At 36.0% G+C, this 21450-nt stretch overlaps 1 long non-coding RNA gene across 2 annotated transcripts; it reads left to right on the top strand.

Moving 5' to 3' along the window:
• The first annotated feature begins 14009 nt into the window (after positions 1–14009).
• LOC118764663 lies at positions 14010–20725 on the top strand. 2 transcript variants are annotated; one of them, XR_005000482.1, is made up of 4 exons: positions 14064–14143; positions 15337–15464; positions 18780–18950; positions 20547–20725. It is a non-coding gene; the product is annotated as an uncharacterized LOC118764663 (long non-coding RNA). The 2 variants fall into 2 exon arrangements; XR_005000481.1 differs by lacking the exon at positions 15337–15464 and having other exon boundaries at positions 14010–14143; positions 20547–20707.
• The last annotated feature ends 725 nt before the right edge of the window (positions 20726–21450 follow it).

Raw genomic sequence — 21450 nt, 5'->3', positions numbered from 1 at the left:
ACCGTTTGGTTTCGTTCAATCAATTCGTAATAGATAATCCCTTCCCAGTCCCACCTTACGCACAATATCGTTTTACGCGGATGAAGATCTTGTTTCACGCACGGTCACTTAGCATGGGACTAAGCCATTCCTTACGCTGCTTCATATTGATGCACAGGCACCATTTTTCGTCGCCAGTAACGATTCGGTAAAGAAATCGTTGCTTATATTCATGAGTTGAGCGGTGATGAGCAAGCAAACCAGCGGAGATTGTGGCTTATTGATTTTTGTTGTTGTCACTTAAAGCATGCGAAACCCATGCTTCATACTTCTGAACCTCTCCCATCGAGTGAAGATGCTTCTCTATAGCAGTGTGGAAGAATTCCATTCTCTCTGCCAGTTCCCTTGTTGTTTGACGAGAATTTTCCTACAAAAGTTGGTTTAATCGCTCTTAATCGAACTCAACTGGACGGTCAAAACTAGGTGCATTTTTGAGGTCAAAATTTCCATTTTTGAACTTGGCATACCAATTAAGAGCGGTTCTTTCAGCTATAGCACCCTCTCCATACACAGTACAAATATCGCGAGCAGCTTTTGCGGCCTTAGAACCTTGATTAAAAGCAAAAAGAAGGAGGTGTCGAAAATGATCGTTTTTCTTAACTTGACATTCCATTTTAATGATCTGAAAATAAACAAAAATTAAAATTAACTTGAAAAAAACAAAATAGATTTCAAAATAATTCAAAAATAGAATTCTCGAAAAAAATAGATTCCAAAATTTAAAAACGGATTAAATTCCAAAATTTTAAAAAATGGCGGGAACTTAGTTGCCAACCCAAGTAGTATATTAATCTATATAAATGGATAAAGTGGTACTTTTCACCAAAATTATTCTTTTCTACTCTAAGCACGAAACCCGAAATTTTTGGGGAGGGGACCAGTCGATTAGATCGATCTCAGTTACGCAACTGGCACTTAATTTATCGACTCCGAAAGGATGAAAGGCAACGTCGACCTCGGCGGAATTTGAACTCAGAACATAAAGATAGATGAAATACCTATTTCTTCACAACCCACAAGGAGCTAAACACAGAGAGGACAAACAAGGACAGACAAACGGATTAAGTCGATTATATCGACCCCAGTGCGTAACTGGTACTTATTTAATCGACACCGAAAGGATGAAAGGCAAAGTCGACCTCGGCGGGATTTGAACTCAGAACATAACGGCAGATGAATTATCGCTAAGCATTTCGCCCGACGTGCTAACGTTTCTGCCATTCGCCGCCATTTCCCACCAAAATTATTGTTGCTAATGTGCAAGTCTATAAGATTAATAGTGTGATGAGTGTGCATCCCTGCTTAAGTGCAGATTCCGCTGTTTGAAAAATTATATTATAGAATAACATGTATCCTAATAAACAAAGACAAGTTAATGATAGATAGGTTAATCTCAGAGAGATATTGCACTTGCGGCTTGCTTAATAGTGAGATATAATTATTTATTTCTTTATTGCCCACAAGGGGCTAAACATAGAGGGAACAAACAAGGACAAACAAAGAGATTAAATCGATTACATCGAACCCGAAAGGATGAAAGGCAAAGTCAACCTCGGCAGAATTTGAACTCAGAACGTAACGTCAAACAAAATAGCGCTAAGTATTTTGCTCGACGTGCTAACGATTCTGCTAGCTCGCCACCCTAATAGTCGGAGATGATGGCTAGTATTAAATGTTGACTGAAGTTAAGAGCGGTGAAGGCAAATGGCTAAGTGATTAGGGCATTCGGCTCACAATCGTAAGGTCATGAGTTTGATTCTTGGCGACGCATTGCGTCATAGAGAAAGACACACTTTATTTTATGTTGCGCCGGTCCACTCAGCTGGCAAAAATGATTAGTACCTGTGTTTCAAAGGACCAGCATTGTTATATTCTGTGTCACACTGAATTTCCATGAGAACTACGTCAAGTGTGCACATGTCTGTAGAGTGCACTGCCACTTGCACGTTAACTTCACGAACAAGTGGTTCCATTAATCGGATCAACTAGAATCCACGTTGTTGTAACAAACATAGTGCCAGTTCAAAGTTAAGAGTAAAAGGTAGTGAAGATTGTCCAACAGATTGGCAATTAGATCCATCATCTGACTCAGTTCTATATTATACTATAGTATATGAGGAGAGGAAGATAAAAACATCTGACCACAATCCCATTCCTTCTACATAAACACAGACACACACATATATAGTGAGATTTATAATTCAATATGCTCAGCAAATAATCAGTATTTAGAGCTCCATATATATTCACGTATATCTGAAAGGTGGCTCTGAGGAGGACTTCTATAATTGCCCACAGGGTAAGAACATGCAGTTGTATGTCATAGAATACTGATAGAAAGCAAAACAGGATTTTCACCTGATAGCAAAATTGTCACTATTACGGATGAATTTTACACGTTCCTGAACATTTGCCAGTGCAACTATTTATTTATTTATTTATTTATTTATTTATTCGCTCCAGAAAGCTTTTTAATCGCTGCATTTCCGACCGTATCAAAGGATTTTCACTCTGTCTGTTATTGAAGCTGCGTTTTTTGTGAGATTTTGATCCGAGATTTCGTTATGCGTGTGTGTATATGTATGTGTGTGCGTGTGTGCTTGTCTATGTATATGTGTGTGTAGGTATATATGTATGAATGTATGTATACACAGGTACCCAAGCACGATGGCGCACACACACACTCACAACGAAATCACGCATCAAAGTCTCACAAAAAAAAAGGAATGTAGCTTCAATAACGGACAGAGTCAGAATCCTTTGATGCGGTCGCAAATGCGGTGACGTAAAAGCTTTCTGAAATAAATAAACGAATAAATAAACAAGTAGAAATTGAACCGGTGAGTATGTTATATTAAGGCAATAGGATTCTCTCCAGTCACAACAAAATTTGTTTCAATACGTGAAATCACATAAGGAATCTCGCAAACCAGATACGAAAACGTAAGAAATAACTAATAATTAGTATTTGTTAATGAAACGTATGCAAGAGGGTGCAACTAAATATTTTACTAACAATCAAACATGTATCATGTGTATCTGTGTGTGTGTGTGTGTGCTTGTGTATGAGTCTGTGTTTCTTTATGTGTGTGCATGTATGTGTTTGAGTGTGTATTTTCTGATAAATATGTATAAACTAGATTGAAACAATAAAATCGAAGAAATGAAGTATAAGCGCAGACATGCCTGTATTGTAAGAGGTTTACTTTCAAACCACGTGGTTTCAGATTCAGTCCACTGCGTGGAATGTTGGGTAACTATCTTCTACTATAGTCCTGTACCGATCAAAGCCTTGTCAGTGGATATGGTAGGCGGAAACTGAATGAAGCCCAACGTATATCTATATATCTATCTATCTATACATACATACATACATACATACATACATACATACATATACACATATATATATGTATACATACATACATACATATACATATATATATATATATATATATATATATATATATATATATATATATATATATATATATATATATATATATATATATATATATATATATATATATCTTTATATATAAAAGTGAGGTTGTGTGCTGTCTGTCTCCTACGATTTAGATTCCTAACTACTCCCACATTTTGCGGTGCAGTTTAACCAAAACCGGGTATCTTATAGTCGTGATTCATATCGAGCCCTTCTGGGTATTAGCGCGAATCTACGATGAGTCTACGATTTAAAAAGAAAATTACCATCAATTTTTCCCATTTTTAATGGATTTTTGGCATATATAAGGGAAGTAACTCTCTGAAAATTTATTATTAAATCTCAGAACGTAAAAAGCTACAGTAACACCCCACCCCCTTTGTGGTTAGCCATATTGAGATGGCTATTATGCTTTACATCTCTAAAAATGCTTATATAGTTATTTCCCTTACAAACCCGAGTAACGCCGGGCGATACTGCTAGTATATATATATACATACAATTGCAGTGTGGAAGGTGTTTATAAGCCATTTAAGAAACACACAAAAACCGTTAGATTCACTTCAACATTTAAATTTAATTTGCCAAAATATTTTCGTCGCTTTGAGACCGCGACCTGATCACTGACAAAATTCCATGCTGCATCTCAAAGCGACGAAAATATTTTAGCAAATTAAATTTAAATGTTGAAGTGAGTCTAACGGTTTTTGTGTGTTTCTTAAATGGCTTATAAATACCTTCCACGCTGCAATTGTTTTCGTCCCAGCACACAATCCCAGATCAGGTCACTTACTATGCAAGTACATCTCCGTAATATATATATATATACATATATGTATATATACTTACATACATACATTTATATAAATATATGCTTGTGTATGTGTGTGTATATGTATGAGTGTGTGTTTAACTCCCTACCGATTAAGAATCAGCGTTTGTTTACGTCCTGTAACTTAGCGCTCCTTTAAAATAGACCGATTGAATAAGAGAATATGTACCAGACTATAGGAAAATAAACCCTGGAGTCGATTTGTTCAACTAAGACCCTTCGAGGTGTGTCCTAGGATGGCTGCAGTCCAATGACTGAAACAAGTAAAAGGTAAGACGATAAAAGGTATATTGTAGTAAACAATATCATTCTAATATTGTCAGCTCTTTCAATCTCAAGTACAATTCCTCTTGTTCCGACATACGTCCAAGTGATGCACTTCACTACAGAACGAAATCGAAATCTTTAACATAATGAAACAATGGGAAGGATCACACTAAACAATCTTAACTATTGAGATTAAATCCAGGGCACAAGCGACATCGGCGAAATGTGAATTCAGAACGCAAAGACATGAAATGCAGCTAAGTATTTTGTTCGACGTGCTGACGATTCTACCAGTTCGCCGTCTTTAATAGTTTTAAATTTTAACATACATACATACATACATACATACATACATACATACATACATACATACATATATACGTACATACGTACATACGCATATACGTACATACATACATACATACATACATACATGCATGTATGTATGTATGTATGTATGTATGTATGTATATATGTATGTATGTATATATATATGTATGTATGCATGTATGTATGTATGTATTTATACATGTATGTATGTATGATTTTTCTTTGAGTTTTATTTAAGTTCTTGAGAGAGTTCAAGCCGTCGCTAACAAAGTGACTAGACCTTTTGGGTTAAGAGAGTTCGAGGTGTTTGTAATCATGTGGTTGAGTTGGTGAGTTGGTTGAGTTGTCAATACATACACCCAAGTGTGTGTATATATTCACATAATTGCACATGGAAAAGTTTTGGAATGTCTTACAAATCCTCAAAGAGCCATTAATAGGTTGGATTTGGAGAATTTGCGTCAGTTTCTTTTGCTTTTTTTTTTGTCATACCGAGTATTTCTAGGTTTTTGTATAAATTTGTTGGTACTTAATCTAAAGCACCTATGACGATAGGTACAAATGAGAATTCATTGTCGGGGTACCAAAGCTGTAAGTTCCGCATTAATTCGCCATCAATGTTCTCTTTTCCCTGGACTTTTGATTGTACATTCACATCTACTGAGCAACTGGCCTCTACAACAGTGCATGACTTTTGTTCCCTGTCATATAAAACTATATCAGGTCCGTTATGTTTGTACCGAATTGATGTTCTACAGTATTCTTTGTTTTTAAAAGTGTGAATACCTGCCGGTCCTGACAAGCCTTTGATGTATACGTCAGCGCAGTCCTTCCTGCAGATGGCATTGTAAATAATCTTTGCAAATATATCATGCCTGAGGGGCAGGTAGTACTCTGCAGACATTTTGAGGCACTGGTATAGCAGAGCCGACATTTTTTAAATCACATTTTGTAAGTTTACTGGTATCTTTGTCCCTCATATTTATCAGGTATTTAGCAGCTGTTTGCTGTTTCTGGGTAGCGAAGGTATATCCTTCTAGGTGAGATGCAATCTATCTATTACAGGTCCAGGAAAGTCTGCTCTTCCTGTCAATGCTGTTGTTACCCTATAGCATACGAAATATGCATCCATGCATTGCTTTTTGTTGATATGATGCCAGCTTCTTCCCAAGCTTCTGTGTAGGTAAGCTAGTCCAGCCCCCTTAGGGTTGCATGAGACAATTGTATTCTCAAAGTACCCGCACAGTAGTTTTTCTTCAAGTCTGAAGATGTCTCACTTTAGAGTATGCATGGAATGTGCTTATTTCTTTCTTTACTGTACAGTAGGTATTACTTGAGTGATACAATGCGACATTCGAAGGCTGTTTGAACTGACCTTATGCATCTACCACCATCACTTCATCTCACATACATCCTATCAGTGTCGCTGTTAATGTGGATGTTGCTAGCGGTGGTCAGTACGTTTCTGGCTTCGTATCTCACCGAGTGTTCTGTCCAGTATCTCAAATGTTAGCACTAGCACTGGTGCTACGAAAGTATTGTGAGATATGGTCTTGTTAAATACAAACAGCCCTGAGTTCCGTATCTTCCGGAGTCTAGAGAAATGCTCTTTTGCTATTCTGGCTTTAGTCACAGCACCAATGTATGCAGCACTCTCATCGATTCCGAGGTACATCTAGCTTTCAACATTAGAGATAAGGGAGATAAATAAGCCATTGATATACATGTTTTCTCTCTGGTCGACAATCTTTCATCGGTTGACTATCGTGTATGTGCGTTTATCTTGCCCAAATTCCACTCCTATATCTCGTGAGAATGTTGTGACTAGTTCTAATTGTCTCTTGTTGTTGATCATATTACCAGAATATAATTTTAGGTCCTCAACAAAAAATGTGTGGGTGACATTAATTCTATTCTTTTATGTATGTATGTATGTATGTATGTATGTATGCTAAGTTTGTTTTTTCAAACAGGATAAATATGACGATGCGTACGGCAAAGTATATTCTATGTTTTGTTAATTATTCAAAGATCTAGGATTTCAGGATACTTTGAAACGGAACTTAAGACACTCGAGAAATATCGGTTGTATTTTTGTTGAGAAACTCAGACTCTTACGCACACATATACACACACACACATAAATACACAAACAGACACTCACACACACACACACATTCACAAATATATACACACGTGCACGTATATATATATATATATAATATATATATATATCCATAATAATAAAGGGTAAAATTAATTAATTAATTAATTAATTATTAATAATTTTACCAAGTAGTTCGGTATGTTAAAAGAACCGTTATCGGTAATCTTATACATAAAATTTTATAATTAGGAGTATAATTATAATTAGTGAAATAGTTTTAACTGCTATTTCTAAACTTCGGTATGTGGTGAAGCAAATTTTTGCTGAACTCTAATTATAATTATACTCCTAATTATAAAATTTTATGTGTAGACCTATATATATATATATATATATATATATATATATATATTATATATATAATATATATATATATATATATATATATTATATATATATATATATATGGGTACTAGTTTTTCAGCTGAAAATATAACAGGTGTTACTCGAGAGTCTAAAGTTTCGATCCAAAGTATTATGATATTCTAGGTCTTTGAATAATTAGCAAAACCTGTAAAATACTCCGTTTTACGCATTGTGCTATAGGACAGACTTAACATACATCAATGCATGCACACAATTACAAGAACTCTCTGGAATCCAGAATCAACAACAGTTGAACTATGCCCGTAACGTTTTCATAACCTATTACAGACAATATCTGCAAGAATGAAAGTGAGAACGCTAGAATTATGTAAATATTAGCTAAGAAAACACATACAAATCATTATTTTTTGAATAATATTTGCTAGTAATTATTCATTCAAAAATAGACACAGGATCAGCAATTATTGGAAAGGAAAAATGCGATGATATTGATACTAAGTACTTCACTGGTAGTTTATTTTATTGACTACAGAATCAAGAAAGTCAAAGTGACGTTGGCTGGATTTGAACATGAAAACATAAAGAATCTGAACAACTAATGCATGACACTACCGTTACTGCCAATCTATATACTGTCAAACGCTCTACCGATACCGCCAATCTAATACAAGTATTTTTCAGTATAATGATAAAATGCTCAAAGATCACGTATAAGTATAAATAAAATTTCATATTCATATGTATTAATTATTTAGGCAAATGTCCTTATAAGGTAATCGTGAAGAAAATCAGCTCAGTATTTGGCATGGTATCAATAGGTATCGTATTTTACTTGTAAAATAATAATTATGTTTGTTTACAATGAACAATTATAGGCAACTGTTATTAAGGACGATTCAGATTGTTTGATTGATTTCTGTGATTAAACAATTTCACAAAGTCTTTGATGAGATAGAATGAATGTGTGTGAGTGTATGTGCGAGTGTGTTTAAGTATATGCACACACACACGCACTCACAGACACACACATACATACATACATACATACATACACACATACATACATACATACACACATACATACATACATACATATATACATACATACATACATACATACATACATACATACATACATACATATATATATATATAATATATATATATATATATATATATTATATATATATATATATATATATATAATATATATATATATATATGGCAAATGAAAGGCGGAAGATGGAATATACGAGAATTTAATAATCACGACAATCATTCGCTTTATTATCCATTATATATATATATATATATATATATATATATATATACTATGAAGCTTTGTGTAGAACATATTGTATAAAGTATCGTGGATAAGGCTACAACAATGTGAAGCAAATGCAAGGCAAATCACAAGTAAACAAATATATGAATTAATGTAGACTCGCCTTGTATTCAATATTTCTGGATTATGACCCCATTTTCTAGAAATTAACGAATGTTACCGATTTGCTCGTATTTGAGCATGTGTGGAGTGGACATGCACAGAAAGGTGTTGCTATAGCAACCAGCTAGCTTCCTGTAACTCTCTTCTATTGTTGATCTTAGGTTTCTTTTGGTGTATGAGGATGGCCTCAGGGATTCTAAGGTTACCCCTGTTCCGCTGTGTTGTCTTGTTGAGCACTGTGAATTCGTGGGTCTGGCATTTCCGTAGATGGTTCTTCACGGAAGTGTCTGCCTGCACGGGTTCCTTTATGCGTATATGCAGTTTTCTTGTTGAGCTTCCTATGTAGGATGGGCCACATTTGCTACCGATGATCTCGTATACAACATAGGTCCTCTGGCACAATTCAAAGTCATTGTTGGGGCAGTTCGATAATATGCACTCCTTGGAGTAGTGAGCGGTGTTGTTCTTGGACAGAGCTTTCCTCAGGGAATGGCCGGTGTACACTATCTGTATGTCGAGTCCTTCCCTGCCGACTGCGTGATGTATCGCTGCAGTAATTCTGTCGTCAAATTGTGGTAGCTTTAGAAAACATGTGCCAGAATTGGGAGTATAATGATTCTTCCGTGGTTTTTTGACCCTGATGTTCTTTAGGTGCTGTTGTTTTGCTAAAGATGGTGTGTAGCCACTCAGAGTTAGGTCTCTAAGGAACTGCTTGGTTTTGACGGCTTTGTCGGTCACGTCGCAGCAATTGTTGTTTATACGTGACATGTCGTTTTTCACGTATGTGGCTTTGGCTCTGATGGGTAAGGCTGACAGGTAGTGGACGAAAAGTTTTCTACCAGCGGCTTTTTCTGTAGAAGTTGGTAAATATGGATGGAGCCTTCCTTTATGATCCTGAGTTGAAAGTCGAGTAGAGAGAGGGTTCCGAATTCATCTGCATGTTCAATCTCGAATTTGATGTTTATGTTGGTGTTATTGAAGATCCGGTGTATATTAATGGCCTCATCCCTGGGGGACGTAAGGATAAGAATGTCATCAATGTACCTGCCGCTCATGCATCTTCTTCTCCAGGTAGAAAGAGAGCTAGAGAAAGAGGAAGCAAAAATGGTTAGGAAGTTTTTTTAGAAACATGTTCGAAGGTATGTATTGTTGTGTATAAGCGCTAGGTTTTCAGGAAAACATTTTATGGTGAGGCTACTTCAGATAGGAGGAAAAACAGCGCTTACTTTTTGGATGTTTCTGACCTTTGACTAAAATCTATTCTCGGGTTACGAAGACAAGAGGAGAAAATCTAGCTCACAGAGTTCGGGAAGAGTCCTGGCTGCGGAGAATTTTTCATGATAATCTATTTTTTTAAGCTTAACAAACTTTAAATTTACTACCGTTAAATTATGATTTACACTTTTCCAGTATGATATTATTCAATATTTTCCTTCAATAACTTCGATGCACGTTATCATGGCTGCAAAGGCGGCGAAGGTGGTGAAGGTGGTGAAGACGGCGAAGGCGTAAGAATTGTGAAAGGAGAACGGTGAGGCAAAATTTAGAGTAGTTGGAATTGCAATAGGTGAAATTGAGGTAAGTGTAGGAGTCTGTTGGCTTAATTGAAAACGTCCCAAGACAGAGTTTTAGTTAATGGTTTTAGTCAATGGTTAGAAAGATGCTAAAGAAGGAGGAGGAGGAGATAGTGGAAGTGAACTCAAAGGCTAAATAAAAGGAGTCGAAGAAGTTGATGAGGATGGTAAGTTAAGTGGGGGAAGGTGTAAGTTGGGGAGATGCAATCTTTGATGTACCTACCGTATGGTTCCGGTGGGGAGGGGGAATTTGAACTGGCAAAGATTTGGATCTCGATGTAATTTACAATAAAGTTAGTGCAGCCAGGGTCGATTCTAGTTTTCGTGTCCTCTCCATACAAAGAGAAACAATTCATAGAAAGGACATGCTAAGAATAAATGAAGGAGAATAGGTGCGCTGTACTTGAAGATTGTACATCGGTCAAAGAAGTACTTGAGGTTGAGAAGACTATCATCAGAAAACGTGGGTTATTCACTTGACTTAATGCTTCTCCATAGAGGTCATTCCACTATACAACCACCGCACTAGTCCTGTCAGCTGGTTTAATCACAATATTATTTTCTGCTCTAGGCACAAGGCCCGAAATCTTGGGGGAGGAGGCCAGTCGATTAGATCAGACCCAGTACACAACTGGTATTTAATTTATTGGCCCCGAAAGGATGAAAGGCAAAAAAACCTCGGCGGAATTTGAACTCAGAATGTAAAAATAGACGAAATACCTATTTCTATTTCTTTACTACACACAAGGGGCTAAACACAGAGAGGACAAACAAGGACAGACAAACGGATTAAGTCGATTGTATCGACTCCAGTGCGTAACTGGTACTTAATTTATCGACCTCGAAAGGATGAAAGTCAAAGTCGACCTCGGTGGAATTTGAACTCACAACGTAACGGCAGACGAAATACGGCTACGCATATCGTCCGGCGTGCTAACGATTCAGCTAGCTCGCCGCCTAGGTTTAATCACAATGGTGTCTCGGTTTTGGAGCTGGCGAAGTGCGGGGCGTTCAGTTTTTGTGATGCAGAGACAATGAGATCGCTTACAGAAGAAGTCAACACGATCCACCAAGAGAGGGCACAGATCAATAACAGTGTCCAGAATTGCGAATTGGAAGACGGACATTTAACTTATTGGTGGCCAAGATCTATAAAACTTTCTGAGTTGTAGAACTCAGGCAAACAGTCGCGTTAAAAGACATACAGTTTGGCTCATCGCAGGAATTATTCAATCTCGTTATGGGTCTGAAACTTTTGAGGGTATTGAACAAGAGAACTCAAGAGAGAAGTAGGGGATCGAATTCAGAAAAAAAATGTCAGGATGTATGATGATTACAACTACAAAGAAGCTAAGATGTTTAGGAATAGAGAAACTGGGAGATGTGGTGTCTGTGGATGAAGTAGAATTAGAAGGGGTAGGAACAGAAGAGTGAGTGGCAGCAGAGGAGGAGAGGAAGAGTAGAGGTTGAGTGTCTTCATACGGGAAAGGACTTGAAAGCGGTTAAGCTTGTGGATGAAACAGTTTATGGTGTGTGCGGGTGGCGAGAAGTAGACGGCTGAAAATGAGAAGCAAATGTAGTGGAAAGAGCGGTTTAGGATGTGGAGTTGCGATTGGGTAGAACGGAGGATAGCTGCATGAGACGTTGGGGACATTAAATGAATAAATGCTGAATAGCAGGTGATGTGAGGCAGGGTGGAAACGAAGACGGAAAACTTTGGAGATGAAAGTCTGTATTATAGACAATGGCTAAGGAAGACGAAGTAGTGATAAAACAGGGTCTTAGTGAAGATAAGCGCGGCAAGATGTAAGAAGATGGAATGGTAAAAGAGGTTGACAGGTTCTAAAAGACGAAGGTGAAAAAGATGAGGATAGGATATGAAATTACAGATAAATAAGCAAAAACAATGTTTGCTGAAGCACTTTTAGAGCAAAAGGAAAACCAACTTACTGATTCTACTCCTGCCTTCTCTCCATGCGTACATACGAATACACACATAGAATCTCTCACACATACACACACACGCATGCGCGCGCACACACACACACACACATACACATCGCCTTTCTAGTTCAACTTTTAAAAATCAGAGAAATCTACGAAGCCTGTTGTCTTTAAATTGACTGTGTGAGCTACAAAATCCTCGTCACCACTGTTATGTCGCACGTTCGAATGCCTTCTACTCAACCTCACTCTATTCTCTCTCTCTCTGCTACTCTACTCTGACTTCTAGACTTCTCCCTCTATATCTACGTATTGGGCTAGCCTACTTCGTCGTCTGGAGGCGTCCACACAACATCCTTCTTCTTCTTCTTCTTCTTCTCTTCTTCTTCTTCTTCTTCTTCTTCTTCTTCTTCTTCTTCTTCTTCCCCTTCTTCTTCTTCTTCTTTCTTCTCCTTCTTCTCTTCTCTTCCCCTTCTTCTTCTTCTTCTTTCTTCTCTTCTTCTTCTTCTTCTCTTCTTTTCTTCTTCTCTCACAATATAAGTGTGCACGTGTGTGTTTGTATGTGTGTGTGTGTGTGTGGTGTACGTGCGTATGAGTGTATGTCAGGTCACTTGTGAAGTCACTCATATGGGCTACTAGTAACGCTGAATCCACTACAACCCGTTGCATGGTCGGGTCAACGGTGACAAAACCGGTAGCCCCCATTAGCCTTGTCTGATGAGGAAAGTTACAAGAAAACCAGCAAGTTTAAAGGCATCACATGTCACAAAGATGGCTGAACCTAGTGTAGGTTCAACGGCCATCGTGCAACATAGGCCTTCAAAAGTTTTTAGTTATTATCCGGTGTGCTGGAAGACCCTTAGCTTTTGTTAAAGAATGTATCTAGGAGAAGGCCAGCATCATCTTCATGTATGCATATAAAATTCATATGGAGTATAACGACAGCGGTTGTTATTGTCATTAGAAAATTTGATAAATTCATTTGTTAGATTCTGATAGTTGCTTAGTTTATTAGAGGCCAGATGTACTTCAAGAAACTTTCCTCCAGCTCCACATGGGCATGTATATATGTATATGTATAAGTATATATAATTACGTACGCATATTTGTGTGTGTATATATATATATGTGTGTGTGTGTGTGTGCGTGTGTGTGCGTGTGTATGTATATGTATAAACATATTCATACAAGCACACAAACATGCATACGCATACATATGTTATAGTGAGTATCTGTATTATTCTTTACAAATAATTTTGAGCAGCATCTGTTGACCGTATAATTCCCATTTTTCCCACAATAAATGAATTTTTGTTTTCAGTAACAACATACAAATGTGTATAATAAGAGTACACAATAAGGATTTTACGCGCACTGATGCCTGTATCTCAGAATGCACATACGTATATATATATATATATGTATATAATATATATATATATATATATAATATACATATATATATATACATATATATATATGTATATGTATATATATATATATAGATGTATGTTTATATATAAGTATATATATATATATAATATATATATATATATATATATATATATTATATATATATATATATATATATATACACACAGGTATTATATGTTAAAATACATATATGTGTATATATATATATACCTACATACCTACATACATATGAATATTTGTATGTATATATAGGTTGTATATAAATAGGTATACTCTTAATTTAGAGCTTAGTCTTATACTCCTCATTGACTTGATTCTTTGACCGAATACTCCTGCAGTAAGTCTGTGATATTCTTATTAGTTTCAATTAGATTTTTTTTTAATTTCTTAACTTCCCACACATACACACACACACACACACACACACACACACACACACACACACACACACACACACACACACACACATAAACACACACATGTGTTTGAATATATACATATATAACATTAATACTTGTTCTTATGGTTAGTTATAATCCATTTTATTATAGGCACAAGGCCTGAAATTTGGGGGAGAGCGATAGTCGAATACATCGACCCCAGTACTCAACTGGTACTTAATTTATCAAACCCTAAAGTGTGAAAGGTAAAGCCGACCTCGGAGGAATTTGGACTCTGAACGTAGCGACGGGCGAAATACCGCTAAGCATTTCGTCCAGCGTGCTAACAATTCTGCAAGCTCACCGCATTCTTATGGTTAGTTATAATATAAACAGGTTTACATTAATCTGATGGGTTTCTCTATACTTTTGTAAGGTAAAAATTTATCATTCTTAAACAAGAAAATTATTGACCGCTACTTTGAAATTTCAGCCAGCTAAGTCATCGATGGACTGTCGAATATATCTCTATATATATAAAGCTGAAGTTATATTGAAAGATATTAATTACTCCGTAACTCCTATGTATGTAACATCAAATGCTAATTGGAAACGTACCTCCGTTCACTTTAAGATAAATCAACAAGAGCTAACAATATCACTTCCATTACCCAGAAATTAATGCGCCCTAAATACTTATTCCAGCCAATGTTTTCAAGTCTTTTCTTCTTCTCTTGAGGTTTGTCGCGATCATTGAAAACTAACTACAGTGTGTTCCAATTCTAAAAAAGTCAAATTTTTGGCCCTTCTCAGCTACAGCCCTTGTTGCTTGTCGGTTACGTGTAGCCAGTATCTGAAAATTGAGGGGAGACAATCATTAACTTCAACTTGCTTCAGTTCACACACACACACACACTCTCTCTCTCTCTCTCTCTCTCTCTCTCTCTCTCTCTCTCTCTCTCTCTCTCTCTCTCTCTCTCTCTCTCTCTCCCCACTAGTACGGTTTTCGTAATGCCAGATTTTTCGTAATGTTTCTAAATTTTCTGAAGCAGCATTTTCCCCCTTCAACGCAAGCAAAGTTTCCCAAAATGACTGGCACGCAAATATCTTGTCAAATATGCACCCATCTATCTGCTCTATCTATTTTCAGTATTCAAATATCAACGAGGTCTACTTCCCTTTCATCTTCCCGAGCTCGGTAAAATAAGACATCCTACGTACAGGGACCGATATAATCGAATAACATCACCCCACAAAAGTTTCTGGCCTCATGTTAATGTAAGAAAACATCAATATTATTAGCATTAATAGAATTCCTATCTATCTATCTATCTATCTATCTATCTATCTATCTATCTATCTATCTATCTATCTATCTATCTATATATCTATCTATCTATCTATCTATCTATCTATCTATCTATCTATCTATCTATCTATCTATCTATCTATCTGTCTGTCTGTCTGTCTGCCTGTCTGTCTGCCTGTCTGTCTGTCCGTCCGTCCGTCTGTCCGTCCGTCTGCCTGTCTGTCTGTCTGTCTATTTATCTGTCTGTCTGTCTGTCTGTCTGTCTGTCTGTCTGTCTGTCTGCCTGTCTGCCTGTCCATCTGTCTGTCCGTCTGTCCGTCCGTTTGTCTGTCTATCTCTCTCTCTCTATCTATCTATCTATCTATCTATCTATCTAACTATCTATCTATCATTCCTTGCATTGATAACTTCTTGTGATGTCGCACTAACGTGGTGCACGTTGATGTAGCTTTCTCTGTCGGCCCTAGTGTGTCCCAGGTTCGGTTTTGTCCCTCAAACCCTTACCACTTTACATCAGCAACTTACTACCGTCTTCAGAAAGTTACTCTTATGGCACAACGCATTTTAACTTTTTAACCATTTCTAAAACATCTATTCGAAACACCAATGCCTTTTCGACCGCATTTCCCCACTGCATCGAAGACAGATGTTGTTTCATTTCCCATACTCCGGTCCATGGTGATATCATATGCACAACTCTTCTTATCACTTATATTTGAAGATGCAATGAATCCCTGATCAGCAACCTTCAAAATATCTTCCAATGAAATCTGGCTAATCTTCTTCAATAACAAGAGAACAAACGCATTGTACAAATTTAAAACAGTTATTGCACCTCTCTCCCTCAAACACAAGCAGCACGCAATGAGAACCCTCGCGATCGCTTAAAATTCTGGACTTCGTTATTATTGATGACTTTTTGAGAACGCTCAGCTTTAACATAGCTAAGACGGGGTGCCTAACACAAGTTCTCTTCATAGTCAGAAAAACACGTCACACCTCAATAAATATGAACTACAACTAACTACAAAGACGATCTGAGTCGTACTGTGGTGTACTAATTCTGCATCTCGCACAGTGCTGTTGATTCACATGCAGATATGACACCCTTGATCTCACATGAAAATAGATCCCTTCAGGCGACTATTATGAGGTTTCTCACAAACTGAATGTAACTTCTGGTCTTGCAGTCGTACCGTCTCATCTCTCTCTCTCACTCCTCTCTCTCTCTACCTTTTCTATTGACTCTACATTAACATTTGCCCTATCCCTCGAATATGGCGCTTTCCTTTTCCCCGCTCTACACAGGCACGTCCCAACTCATATCACTTCCTCTAATCATTCATACTATACTCAAGATCTTTATAACCTACTGCTCTTCATTATTTCTTCCCAAAATTTCCGCTTTTTGGAACGTTCTCCACATAGTCGTCGACTTCAGCAGTTTCAACAGAACATTAACAGCTTCAATCCCATTGATCTAGAAGGGCCTGCATAAAGTTATAACAGTGGTTCCCAAACTTTTTTCGGGCTACCGCCCTTTTGACTCCAGGTCTTTTTTCAAGTGTCCCCACCTCAACTAACCTTCACAAACATAGAGCTCTTTCTAAAGCAAATTCAAAGCAACTGTATTTCACAAAGAAAACTTAACCAAATGAACCCATTATTTTATTGTTTTTACATGAATTGCTCCCCTATTATCGCCTCAATTTTTACATGAATTGTTACCCCATTATCGCTCCACTCTTCTTCAACGCCCTCTTGGAACTTTCGACTGCCTCTAGGGGAACAAGACTGCCCACTTTGGGAACCACTGAGTTATAACAATGCCTTTTCCCAGCCTTGGGTGCCTGTCTGTATGTGTGTACCCCCTACACACACACACAAGAACATAGATTTTTAGAAAGATTTATTGATATAGTCAGAATATTTGGAAAAAAAAAATTCTTAATTTATAAATTACTAATTGTATAAAATATCTTTAAAAAATGCAGATTTCTTACGAAAGGAAGTTTACGTTTTCAGATACACGTCTTATAAGGAAATCAGTCAGTGGCTGTTTTTGCTACTGACTGTTTAAGTATACATACGCGTATGCCTAACAGTTAGGCATACATACACGTATGTATGCCAGTTTAGACATACATACGCGTATATATATATATATATATATATATATATATATATATATATATTGGAAAGATCAGTCCCAAAACGACTGGACCATAGCAGACTAGCCCAGAAACATAAAAGTCCTTTTGATTCCACAAACTATGTGAATGCTTCCCCTACCAACCAACCTCCCACACTATTTCTAAAAACAGCAACCATCCTTGCCAAACACACAAAGAAGACTGGAGAGGAAGGAAAAAAAGGGTTGGTCATTCCCCTAAAATTCTGTATAAATACTTAAATATGATTTCTGATGAAGTTTTGACGAAACAATACACGCTTTCTCCTATCAAATTCTGTCTACAAATTCTTTGTGTACATATGCTTCTATACAATCATGATTTTTGATGAACTTATAAATAATTATGAATTTATTTTACTACCTGTTTTGAACACTTTTATGTAAACTGTTTAAACAAAAAGCCCCTCTTAACATTCTCTTATTATTGTGAAAGATTCTATTTCTTAACATTTTCTTATCGTTATTAAAGGCTGTATCACTGTATTTTAATACATCCATGATAACCATTTTTTAACACAACAAAGGCTACACAAAGCCTTACATTTTACTTTTGAAAATCGTTTTTTAAAAAAGTGAAACCGGTCAAGTCAATAAACATCTTTAAAAGACTTCTGCATTTTTCCTGTACATTTTCACTCGTGCGGTACCTTGCAATTTTACTTTGTTATATATATATATATATATATATGTATATATATATATATATATATATATATAATATATATATATATATATAATATATATATATATATATATATATATATATATATATATATATATATATATATATATTAATATTCTATACTAATGGGTAAATGTAAATTAGTGCGCTGTGTTGAGCAAAGCAATGGCACGGTCTGGGCTACCTGGTGTCATCCGCAGTTGGGGTATATTTCCGTTGGATCTACTTCAGGAATTCTGCAGAGGAGATGGACTTGGTATTGGTCCTTATTTTCTACGACGTTCATTTCGACCTATCCTGCTACTGTCCCTTATTGGTGGGATTCTAGGCACCATGTTGTGTTGCATCCATGAAATGTCCATAACAATGGTTTATAAAATATATCCATACGATTATCTTTTATTACAGGATATGAACAATCTTCTCTTGAAAATGATGCTAATATCTTTAGTTCTCTTCGTTGGAACTGAAGCATTTTACAGCCACACATGCTCACAAAGGTGTATCATGGTCAGTTGTCGTAGCCAATTTAGTGTTCCTTGTAAAAGAAAATGCAAATGTGACTGTTTGACGGCTCAGGTAAGTAAAGAAATTTCGTATGTTATTTTGAATGGCGAATTGGCAGAGAAACTAGAATTTCGGATAAAATGTCCTGCAATATTTATTACGACTCTGAGGTTTAAGTTCAAATTCTGCTGTTATCTCAAAATTGCTTTTCGTCCCTTCAGGGTCGATATAAATGTACCCAAACCAGATTAGAAGAAAGGCAAAACTTACAAAGGATCGTGTCAGATGTCTAGCAGTATCTGTTCTGGTTCTTTAGGTTCTGAGAGCAATGTCTGTGACGAAACTTGCGAAGAGTATCAGGTTCATCTGCCAATCTTATGGATGAGCAGCTGTTGCATGATACAAATGCCAACCTTAGTATTGTTAACTAAGCTGCTTGTTGAACTAGATATATACAAAAATTTGGCTTAAAAGGACGCTGACTAACTAGGATATCAGATTGTTTAGAATTTCAGTGTGAGGCTTGCGCGTTCTATATATATATTTTGGTATGCATGTTTTCGAAAGATGTCCGAAAGCGAGTGAAAAATTAATATCTTAAGAGTAAAAAATATTTTAAAATTCATCTCAATTGCGATAACGCTATCTTTGCCATCGACAAATTTGCAGTCCCGCCAAACGGCTTTCTAGTATTTCATTGAGGTGCCATATATTTAATTTCTGTTGAGTGCAGCAGAAGAAATCAGTTAAAGATCTGCACACTATACAATAAGTCTGGTACACAATAACACTACATCCATAGAGAGTACGAACTACTGAGTGCCAGAGGACGATATAAGAAAGTATTCATTAATGCTGTTTATTATTTTTCCAACAGAAATGAAGGTCTGGTACGTATCATTATTGACTATGATAAAATAAGTAGCAAGTGATTACATTTACAACACCAAAATTTCTAATAGTTAATGTCTAACAGTTAATATCTGAACCTAAAGCATTAGCAAAAACGAACATATTGATGTCGCATGTGTTAGCCATGGTGAGAATTTATAAGGGGAATGCCTTTATGTATCAAATATGTCACGAATTGAATTCACTAAACAAAAGACTGTCTTCGGTTTCGATGCAGAAATCGGACCTGTTAGGATAAATATCCTTCTCAAGACATGTGGTCTCTCAAAGGGCCAGGTTTCCGGTTTACGTGACGTATATATTCTCCACCTGGATGGGATGCCGGTTCGTCGCAAGGTTACTCATTTTTGCCTAACTGGGTGGTTTTTGCTCAAGAACACAATGCATCGATCAGTCGAGGAATCGAAACCGCAATCTTATGATCATGCACTCAACACCCTAACCACGAAGCCACGCGCCTTCACTGAGAGTTTTAGTAACAATATATGAAACACAGTTGCAAATAAATAACAGCAGGTAATTTGTAAAAAAAAAAAAAGATTGATAGTTTCTACAAAATGCAGATGACAATTATCGCCTAAGTGAATCATTTTATGTATGTGATACTCCATGTAGCAATCATTGGAATCACCAAATGTTTTTTAATAGATATGAACGCTAAACCATATATTTTGTCTGCTCACTTTTCATTTATAAATACTTACACAGACACATTTATATAGTAATTTCATTTTTCACTTTTTTTTCTTCTTTCAGAATGTCAAACTCGACGAGGAACAAAAGAAGTATTGCTCAAAATCATGAAAATAAACCAATTTCAAACTCAATATGACTCTACGGTTGCTTTTTGAAATTATTTTCTGTTAAGGAAAACTGATATTATTTGAACATTATTTATTATTTAATTTCGAAATAAATAAAAAATTATCACATTATCTGCTTATTTATTCGTCACTGCATTAAAAACTCTCCGAAACTAAGTGAAAACATTTTTTTTTTTTGCTTCTATATGTTAGATATCATATATTCCATGATAAAAATATGTAAACGGAAACGAAATAATTAGAGATCATTTATCGCTGGCTTTGATTTAGAAGTGTTGCTAGCGGTAATGCTGAAAAATGTTTTTCGTAAAGAGTTGGTGTTAGGGAGAATTTTATTTTAAAACATAATACCTAATTCTCACTTTTCTTACTTCTCTCATCACCTTGATTATAAGCTAAACTGTTTGTATTTACGACAAGTTGTTTTATCAGCAAATCGTTGATTAAATATTTTGCTAAAATGTTTTGCTTTCTTTTTCAATAAAGTTATTGACAATAGAATTAAAAAAGCAAGCAACATCAAAAGTGTGCTATAAACTAATAATAGTAGGTTCAAAGACGATGATGAGGATATTTATTTGCATAGATAAATTATGTTACATAATATATGAAGCAATTATTCATGAGATAGATTTCAAAAGAATGTTATAAAATAGTACCATTATATATTTTATATATTGTTAATCGACTAGTTATAAACTACAATCAATGGTACCTCGTCTAACACGTATTCCAATGTTATATGTCTAAATTAGAACTTCATTGTGCAAACTATGTGGTAATTTTCTCAGTATGTAATGTAAATAAAATATTCAAGGTAATAGTTAAAAGAGGGA

The sequence above is a fragment of the Octopus sinensis genome, linkage group LG1, assembly GCF_006345805.1.
Source record: "Octopus sinensis linkage group LG1, ASM634580v1, whole genome shotgun sequence".
Taxonomy (NCBI): domain Eukaryota; kingdom Metazoa; phylum Mollusca; class Cephalopoda; order Octopoda; family Octopodidae; genus Octopus; species Octopus sinensis.
Note: the sequence above shows the minus strand (reverse complement) of the source record. Positions and strands in the feature narration are given on the sequence as shown.